Below are 10326 nucleotides of genomic sequence, written 5' to 3'. Positions count from 1 at the left end.
TGCTTGCCAAGCCAGGGCAGGAGAGCATGGGATGTGGGTGCAGCAGTGCAGGGAGTGGGGGCTATGCCCTGCTGCCACTTGTCCCCTTCTGCCTGGAGTGAACTGCACCTGCATCACACCTTGCACTCCTGCCCTGGCTGGGGCAGCAGGGCATAGCCCCACTCCCAGCACTGCTGCGCCCACATCCCACACCGTCCCACCCTGACTGGGCAGCTTGTCCCAGCCCCAGCCTCAATCCCTCCCTCACTGTGGGAGCATTGATCTGTCCCCACATGCCTCTTCCTTCCCCACTCCACCCACCACAACAGACTTACCAGCTGGAGGCAGCTGTGTCCAGCGTGGTGAGGACTGCTGCCTGTTTAGACTATGGCCGAATCTCCAAAGTGGCGTCAAATCTGATTCAATTCAGCCAAATCAAATCGGGACAGTGATTCAAATCTCTGAATTGCTGTCCCTCTGAATTGGCTAAATCCAAAGCAAATAGTTGGTGCTTCACACAGGCCAATTGCTCTGCTTTTGCCACACATTGAGTGCCAGGACACTGTCATGTGTCACCCCATCACACCAGAAAAGAGGGTGGCCAGGGCCATCATGAAACTGGCCACCCATCAGCTTCTGCTTCATCAGGAACCAGTTCAGCATGGTGACCTGCACAGCCAGGGTGGCAGTACATGAGGTATGCCAGCTGCTGCAAAATGTCATGATGAACATCTTCATCTGTTTCCAAACCCGAGGGAAGTTGTTGAAGGCTTCAAGGCCATGGGGTTCCCTAACTGCATTCATGCATTGGAAAGCACACACATCCCAGTCCTATCCCCATCCCAGGGTCACCACTCATTCACCAACAGGAAGGGATTTGCCTCAGTGATCCTCCCAGCCATAGTTGATGTTCACTGAGAATACTTCACTAACATTTATACAGGCTGGGCAGGCAATGCTCATGATGTGTGTGTCTTTCAAAACTCACCACTGCCTGGCATGATGGAGGAAGGATAATATGCACCCGTGCTTCCCAATGCAGTGGTCCAGGGTGTTGTCATGTCCCTATTTATCATAGCAGATGTGGAGTACCCTTTCCTGTCCTGGCTCATGAAGCCGTATGCAGGACAAGTTACTGACCAGCAAAAGACAAAAATAAACTACTACCTCAGCAAATGCCAGATAACTGTTGAATGTGCCTTTGGCCATCTGAAAGCATGGTGGAGGTGACTTAACTACAGGCTTGAGGTGGAGCCAGAAAATATTACAGTGTTCATTGTGGCAGCCTACATGCTCCACAATATTAGTAAGACCGGGGGGAGGTTTTCAGCAATTCCTGGTCTGAGGAAGTGCAGGAGGCAGCAGCCAGACAGAGACATGGGCAGACATGACACAGTGCCCCCTATGATCAGCATGAAAGTGCTGGTTGGGGAGCCACTGTGGGGAATTGCCTGACCACACACATTCTGGCTGCTGCAGGTGGCAAGACTGCTCTGTAGGCCACTGATTGATCAGTGCTGAACACTAAACGGTTCAGCAATTACTATTGAAAGTTTCTATAAATAAAATTTAAAAATTGTTGCAACACTTCTGCCTGTCTCTTAAGTACATTGTCTCTAGTGCGGGGGGTGGCCCTGTGGTGATGGTGGGGGAGGGGATAGGGAGCCAAAGAGGACTGAAGTCTAAAGGTTTTCCTTTAGTTTGTGTGTATGGGGGGTGAAATGCAGCAAGCACCTTAACTTGATGCCCAATATGCAAAAAAGAGCATTGCCTCTGCTATAAGACCAGCAGGAAAGGTTTCAAAGTTTAGGAGTGGCCACCCTGCTAAGGCATGGTTTGCAGATGCCCCTTCCCCTCCGCCCCTGGCCTCACACTCCCTTGTGACTTACACATGAACTGCTTGGGCTGGGGCACAGACGTGGAATTTGTGGTGGGGCTGGGAAGAAGCCGTCCCTCAGGGCGCACCTGAGGCTGTCCTCTTGGCGCATGGCCCCGGTCCTTCCCTGAGGGTTCCCCTCCTGCTGGAGGACCTCCCCCCAATCCCATGTTAAGTGACTAGACATTTGCTTCCTCTAGATGTCCTACCCAGACACTGTCTCCCCACAGTGTGGACTCCCGTGATCTCTCCCTCCCTCCCACTGGTCATCCTGAATGCAGCCTGGCACTGCTATGTGGCTGCTGCACACAGGGGCTATCTTGGCTCAGCCCTCACTGTCCCCTGCACAGGGCCTGCTTCAAGCCTGCTATTACCTGCCCAGCTGCCAAGTCCCTGTGGTGACTTCCACCTTGCCCCAGCTGGGCCATGGGGGCAGTTGGGGACCCAGGCCTCCAGCCCTCCTCTTGGTCCTGAGGTGAAAGTCAGCACCATGGCAGCAGCCCTATGCCACCTGCTCTCCCTGACCCCCTCCGCCCCTAGGCACTTGGCTGCAGCAGCAGCATAGACCCAGCTTCTACTTTTTTACAGGTGTTTTTAATCCTCTTCACCTGTGGCAGGCAGCTGTGAACAGAAGGCACAGACATCTTGTTTCCCCTTTGAGAATAGCCCCCCCCTCCCCCCCAGCAGCTGTGTGAATGCGCTCACCACTAAATCCCAGTCCGAGGTTGGGGCAGCTCTTGCATTGGACCCCCACAGATCACTGGATGCAGTGGGCAAGGGGCTTCTTGATCCGCTAAGCATTGGGGATATCCCTAAAGCAACGGTTATTGCAGACAATGCAGCTTGGCCTGAATAAGTAAATCAGTGACCCCCAACAGTGCAGGAATGTGAGTGCAGGAATGTGGGTACAGAAGGGGGGTTCCAGACATCTTTTGGGATTGGGACCTCCTGTGACATAATGTAGGGAGCACATATTAGAGGTCCAATTAATGTACCACAACGCTCCAATATGTGTGGGAAAACATATATTAGAAATTCATGGGGTGCAGGAGAATTTCACAGGGGTGGTTGTTTGAGTGAAATTAAAAAAAAGTGGATTTACACATGAAATAAAATGTACTCGATGACATAGAACTAGGAAAATAAGAATAAGATGAGAATAAAAATAAAGATAGAAATGAAAAGTATAAAAATAAAATAAGAATAAAAAATTAAATAATTTAATTGCATCATTTCATTACTTAATTTTTACACATATTTTACACATATTGTTTAAAATATTTTTTTCACCAATTTTTTTTTTTTAAGTAAAGAAATTGCACCACTTTTGGTCATCTGCACATATCAGTGTGCTGTGAGCTATAGGTACACCCTTCTGTAATTTAATACAAAGAGATCGATGTGGTGGATTGTTATGCAGTGCCCCCTGCAGTAATTTACTGTGAATAGTGCACTGAGCATTTCATGACATTTAGAAGCGATGACCCACTGTTTCAATTTAGGCGGCATAGAATGCAATCCTGAAGGACTAAACCCCTATCACGTGTACAAGCACCCTAACAAGTTATCTGATGATTGTCATCTATTATTTCAGTGTGTGTTGAACTAAAGCACATTGAACATGTTTTAATTCAAAGCTGAGCTGCCAGAGGTAGGAGCTGTGCACCACAAACCCCACACCTACCCACAAAACCCACACACACACTGACACCCTTCACAACCCCCCCACAAACCCTACACCTGCCCACAAGCACCACATACTTTCTTACCCACTCCCCACAAACCCCACACTCACAAACCCCATCCCCACTCCCCTTCACAACCCCCACAAACCCCACACCCACCCACAACCCCCCCACACATTCATACCACCACACTTCACAAATCTCTCCCACAGACACCCCCCCATACCCACCCCCCAACCACACAAAGTACTTGCATATAGTTCTAAAGAAGGTTCAAATAGGGCTACATTTAATTTTATTTGTAAAAAAATAATTTTGCATAATTTTGAGTTTTCTTGCACATAATTTTTATCCACATAATTTCTAGGGTATACAGAATGGACTCAGCAGGAACATTGATTTTCCATGATGAAATGCCAAAATTAAACGCCAAAATATATAGGTATTTCAAATTCATCTTATTATAGTGATTGAGGCACTGGCGTCTTTCAAATTGCTTTAAAACTGTAAATATATCAATAAAACATTGTGTTCATCTGATACATACACACATTGTGCGTGTGTGTCTGTGTGTCTGTGTATATATATACACATATATACACACACACACACACAGACACACACACACACACACACTGGCTTTTCATTTTAATCATGGATTTCGGGTTTTTGGGTTTTTAATCAGATAATTTGCAATTTTTATCAGAGAATTTGTGATTTTTTTTATCAGAGAAAATCAGGATCCCTGAAGATGGCTATACAGTGTGTTAAATAGAAGGATCAAGAACATCAAGTTTCCAAGTATATATTTGAATCAATAACCTGGATACATATCAATTCACAATGATAACCAATTACAATCTATGAGGAATAATAGTAGTTATGTCAAGTAAAATAGTACCTGAAAACATGAATAGGTACTGTTTACAATTGTCCTGTAACCAACACCGTGTAATTTGAAAATTAAATTTAAACTTTAAACCTGGCTGGTCACCTGTAGGGACTGAGTTCTAGAACTTTAGCTTTAAAAATCACAAGCCTCACCTGGTTGAACTGAAGGAGCACTGAACATTTCCTTTTTATTTGGTCTTTGTTTTTTATCCCTACAGGCAATATCCGTTTTCATTTTTTTAAATGAAAAAATCCTAAGAAACCTAATTGTATAGGCAACGCCAGAGGTTAATTTTGAATGTAGGCTTTGCTGCGCTATGTGCCTTGGAATGCTTTTTGCTATTGGAAAGTATTTTCCTGGTTATTTCTTGACCAGCAGCACCAGTGCATGGTCTCAGAATAAACTGGCTTCTTTCATACAAAATCACATTGTTTCCTGCTTGCTTATTAGCTGACCTCTATTCTGAAAGAGGGAGTGTGAGGATGGAAAGAAGGATATGAAGTCTCAGGGCCCATGAAGAAAATTAAAAGAAAGAGATTCATTTTTGAGGGCAGTTAACAACACCTCCGAGTCCCATGCTTCCTCGGTGCATTCTTCCTCTGGGTTCAAATGGGCCTCAAAGACCTTCTATCTGTCTGGGCTCTGCATCCCCATATCACTGTCCTCAGTGAGCACAACTTTGTTGTTCTGGGCTTTGGGGACCTTCTTCCAGACTGCATGGGGCAAACTCTGCCCCTGGCAGGATGCTGGTGGAATCACCCTTCAGTGTAGCATCAAGCTCTGCATAGTAGTGGTTGCTTTGCAGGGCAGTATCATGCTTTGTTTCTGTTGTCCTCCCTTATTGTTCAAGAAAGTGTCCACAGTTCCTTCTTTGCTAAGCCCTGGAACTTGTCCCTGCTATGCTCTTACAGTAAATTTACCTGGTGTTCTAGCTGTAGTTTTATGGAGAGCCTTAGGTGTGCATAATTTTGAATTTTTCTGTGCATAATTCCCTGGGGTATACAGAGTGGTCTCAGCAAGAGCTCTGATTTTCTATGATGAAAGACCCAAAATCCAATGCTAAAATATATAGGTATTTAGAATTCATTTTATCATAGTGATTGAGGCAGGTTTTCCAAACAAATGTGTTATGAATTTTTATTGAGGTACCAATCAGGGGAGAAGGAAAGGGTTGTAGGCACTGTGAATCTTGGGAACCATTGTTAAAAAAATTCAATCAGCATGGTCATCACTGCTGTGCAGACACTGGCATAATGGGATTTTGGCTGGAGAACTATTTGTATGAATACAGGTAATGTAGGGTCCCAAACAGGCATGATACCAAAGAATGCTGGAAGAAAAATTGTGCTGCTTGTGAAAGTGGTTTAACTGATTGGCAGAGGTTTGTAGGACCAAAACCAAGTGGGGAGGAATGCCCAGCCTTCCTGAAAGAAGGCAGGTTTTATTAGTAAAATTCTGTAGCAGACCTGACATAATATTAATATCTGATCTGAATTCCACTGAAAACCTTCCAGCACACTACATAATTACCTGCCTTGATTCAAATTTATTTTAAAAAAGGACTAGATTTGTCCTATGTAGAGTACTTGCTTTGTACTTTGATATTAAAACAGCCTTCTGTAAGCCATTAGTCTGGATCTGTAACGTAATTTGAAGCAGCTACCTAGCTACTTGATTGTAAATATTCATTCTGGTTACAAGTTCAGGCTAGAAAAGCAAATACTTAGTAGAGCAGTTTAGTGAAATGGTATTCCAGTAAAATCATTTACTGGCTTCTGAAAGATAAATTTTAACATAAATCAACAGCTTTGGTGTTGTTTTGTTTTTTTTCTTTTGCTCAGTGCTCACCTCATGATCGATGATTAGAAGAGATTAATGGTCTTAAGTTTTAGTACTGGATCACTAAATTCCATTTGTGGTGGCTCTTTGGACAACAGATTTTAAAATCTTGTCATTTTCTCACAAGCTGCTAGAAGTGCAAACTAAACTTTATTCAAAAGTATGAAGAAAGTGGCCTAACCTTTAAAATCATTGTAGGTGGGGCTGGTAGCACTGCTTATTAAGAATCTGCCACTTCTGTTATAAGATGCTGCTTTCAGTTGTAATAACTTTGCCAAATTAAACCCTTTGGGCTCAACTGTCCCATGCCAAGTACCAGGGTGCCTCCGGTCTTTTTAAAATTATTATAAATTTCAGAGGAAATAGTTAAATCTGTTTCTGAGAAAATAACTTTAAAAAAAAAGGAAAGGTCATTTGTCCATCTTTTCCAGGCTTAAAAAAATCTGGAAGCCTTTCCTATGAGATGCTGCTAATGTTTCCATGCTTTGAAGCCAGGAATTTAAACTTGCTTTTAAGAGGGAGGTCTGACCTTAGGTGACCCAATGAAAATCTGCCTAAATATGGTCAAATTATATTCCTGTGAATAGCCATGATTTTTTTAGATTAAATAGATTCCCTAGTGATTCCATTCACAGTAAGTATGCTTGAGCCTCTCAGCACTGAGTTTTGGTCAGCCTGTATAAGCACCATCTCTACAGAGCATCTGTAAGCTCCCTCCATGCCAGGGATACAAAGCCAGGTTTTCCAAGTAATAGCTGCTCCAGCCAGGAAGGGATTTGTGCACTGGAACTGAGTGGAGAAGTCCTTTTTCTCCTGTGTCATCAGCATCCCACTGCTGATAGCTGGGCAGCATGGAGGAAGAAGTATCCTGCCTCAGCTATAAAGGGAAAAAGACAAGGAAGAAAATAAGTAGATTGGGACAAGCAGAACAATAGAAACTGAGACTGCCTGGGCAAGTAGACTGGTACTGGACACCAATTAGCTGGGCCAGAACAATGAGATTTGGCTGAGGAGGGAGAGGGAAGTAGGAGACAACTAGGAGTAGGTGAACAAGGAGACTGGGGCAAAAGGTAGGGGGAAGGATAACTGAGTCAAGCAGCTAGATGTGGAGATTGAGATTGGATAAGGTGCCCAGAGAGGAAGACTAGGCCTGTGAGCCAGGGATGTGGGGGGAGTTAGAAACAGATCAGATGAAAAAAGGGTTGAAAGAAATGAAAGTGGGTATGAGAAATAAATTGAGACTCAGTGACCCTAAAGTGGGAGATTGGGATGAGGATAAGAAACAGGGGTTTTGGGCAGTTGTCAGGGTAGTGAAGTGATAGAAGTTATAGTTTAGAGATTCATAGATGTTAGGGGCTGGAAGGGACCTGACAAGTTGATGCTCCCTAACAGGAGACTAAGGGAGCTTGGATCTGGGAGATACATACTAGCTGCTTCATAACTGAGGGACTAAATCAGAAAGATGAAAAGTCTGCAGAGGTTGCCTACTGCTTCAAAATTAGAAGTTGTTGTTTAGTTCTTTTCATTTATTGTATGCTTGCCTTTATTGAACCCAATGACCACTACAGGTAGAGCTTCCTGACTGGACCCTTACCAGGCTACTGTGATCAGACTGACTCTTACTGGGCCCTGGGCATTTCAAGCCTCCTGACTCCGAATAGAGTTCTAGTGCTGCTCTTGGCTGGGCTGTCTAGGCACACCCTCAGGATGCAGGTCGTCTGTCTGGTGTCCCCTTCTGAACACTGAGCTCCTGAGGCTGGGGTTAGCAGTTGAATACCCTCACAACTTAAGTTCACCCAGAGCTCCATCCTTGGGGATATTCTGGGCTTGCAGTTTAGTTTCTCAGGAACATATAAGTGTACCAGGCCTTATGTGGCAGTCTCCAAAATAGTTACTCTTTACTTAGCGTGAAAAACACAGATCTAGACAAAAAAATAAATCCTACTTGTGTCTTTCCCTGCCTCATTGCCTCACTGCTCTGGAGCTTCTTTGGGCTCTGTGAAATGTCTAGGATCCTTCTTAAGCTCATAGCTCTCTTCCCATTCCCAGGCTCCGTCTGCTCCAGGCCAGCTTGCTTCACATTAAGGGCCTCCTCCTGAATTATCCTTCCTCCTATACTACAAAAAGCATTCTCCCCTCTTCTACCCCTGGTCCTAGTACCTTCTGTGTGACTCAGCAGGTGTGTCTCCACATGCAATTAATGCAACTGAATATATTCTGGTTCAATTTGAGCTGGAGTAAACTAATCCCATATCACCATTTACATGTGTTTAAGTGCAGTAATTTACTGCGCTGTCAGATACCACTTGCATTTGACTGGACTATCTGGCAGCGCAGTAAATTAGTCTACTGTGCCCTAATTGTAGCATACATGTAGACAGCGATGCTTTACTGCACAGCAAATTAGTCTGTTGAGCAGTAAAGCATCTCATGCAACTGTACTCAGTGAGTCTCCCCTGGCCCATCTCACCTTTGTGATTCCATCACTTTGTATATTTTTAAGTTTGTTTTGCATTTGGGAATGTAGCACTCTCCATACTGCAGCCCACTGATGAGACGTTAGAGTAATCAGGTTCTCTTCAATAGCCAGTCAGACTATTTCTCTACTGTCAGCAAATGTTTATGAAACATACTGACAAAATGTGTATTTCGGTCACCTCTGGTACTGGTTTATAGAGAGGATGATAACTTGTGATTGTCATGTTACTACGTTAACTCCAGTAAGTAGCACAGGACTGCGGTTCAGTAGCTACTGACAATGCAGGTGGGTGTCCATTTGGGGCCATGTAATTTTTTTTTAAACCAACTATGACGTTAAAAGAACATTATTAAGAGCACAAAGTCAAATATTTGCATGTTGTAAAATGCACAAACTAAGGATGAAACTGCTCTGAGGATCATATAGTATGATGGTGGACAAACTTTTTGGCAGGCAGGTTGCAAGTTAAGCCCCATTCCCTCCCTGAGAGCTACTCTGATTCTCCCTTCCCTTTCCCCCTCCAAGGGACAGCTGAGGTTGCACCCTAGGGTGCTGGAGCAGAGACAAGGGGTTCTTGTCTTGGGTGGTGCACAGCAGGACAACACTGGGAGGCGAGGTACCACTGCCAAGAGCCAGGTTAGCTGTTCTCTGATTGTACAAGCATTAAAGTTTTATATGACAAGCCCTTAAATGGGTAGGAGCAGCAGGGCCAGGAAATCTTAATCTGGCTCTTGGCAGTGACCCCTTCTTTTGCAAAAGCATCCTGGGGTCTTTTTTGCTTCACAGGGCTGGAGACTATTGCTTCCCACAGCCATTCTGGCACCCCTGCTTTATTAAGCACCTGGGGCTTGGGTGCCACACACAGGTTGCCTGTAGCACACACGCTGCAGATAGTTCAGCCCTGCTTTACTACTTTGCATCCTTGGGCTATTAAAAAGAACAATAACAAGCAAGCATTTCTTGGAAACTCTTTAGGTGTGGAAAAATATGGATGAGCACTTGTTGTGCACGTGGGATTTTTGGCAAGGGACTGTCTCCGGGCTGCCCCTTCTCAGCTGCAATTGCTGTTTATTTTATGGCCACAGCTGTTACAGGTGTCTTTACCCTGTGGTAGCCTCAGTAAACCACCTTGTGAGGCAGCATCTGAAGGTACTTTCAGTGAGGAATCTGCCATGTGCTCAGTGACAGCTTCTGGCCTTACACTTACCCTGAGACCAAACACACAGGGCCCTGCCCTCCCAGCAGCGTGCTGCCTTCAGCACCCAGTGCTCTGCACCTGCTGGTGCCTTCATGCCAGGGAGGTAGCAGCACTGGTATCTTCAGGACTTTGCAAGTTGCCACCTTTCAGAGCATGTAGCACTGATAGGACAACTTTCACCCTTGGGCAACTGTATGCCAAACTCCACCTGTGGAGTCGCTGGGGTCTACTGCAGCAGCCTGTTAACCTTCCCCTCCCCCCAACTGGGCAGCCCCTTCAGTGGGAGCTCTCACATCCTCAGGATCCAAGCACTTCCATGAGGCAGTGTGCTGAAGGGTCTCAGAGCTGGCTCCAGGGCACAACTACCCTGCAGGATCC

This window comes from Crocodylus siamensis, chromosome 1 (genome assembly GCF_052110815.1).
Source record: "Crocodylus siamensis isolate JL-2025a chromosome 1, ASM5211081v1, whole genome shotgun sequence".
Taxonomy (NCBI): domain Eukaryota; kingdom Metazoa; phylum Chordata; order Crocodylia; family Crocodylidae; genus Crocodylus; species Crocodylus siamensis.
Note: the sequence above shows the minus strand (reverse complement) of the source record.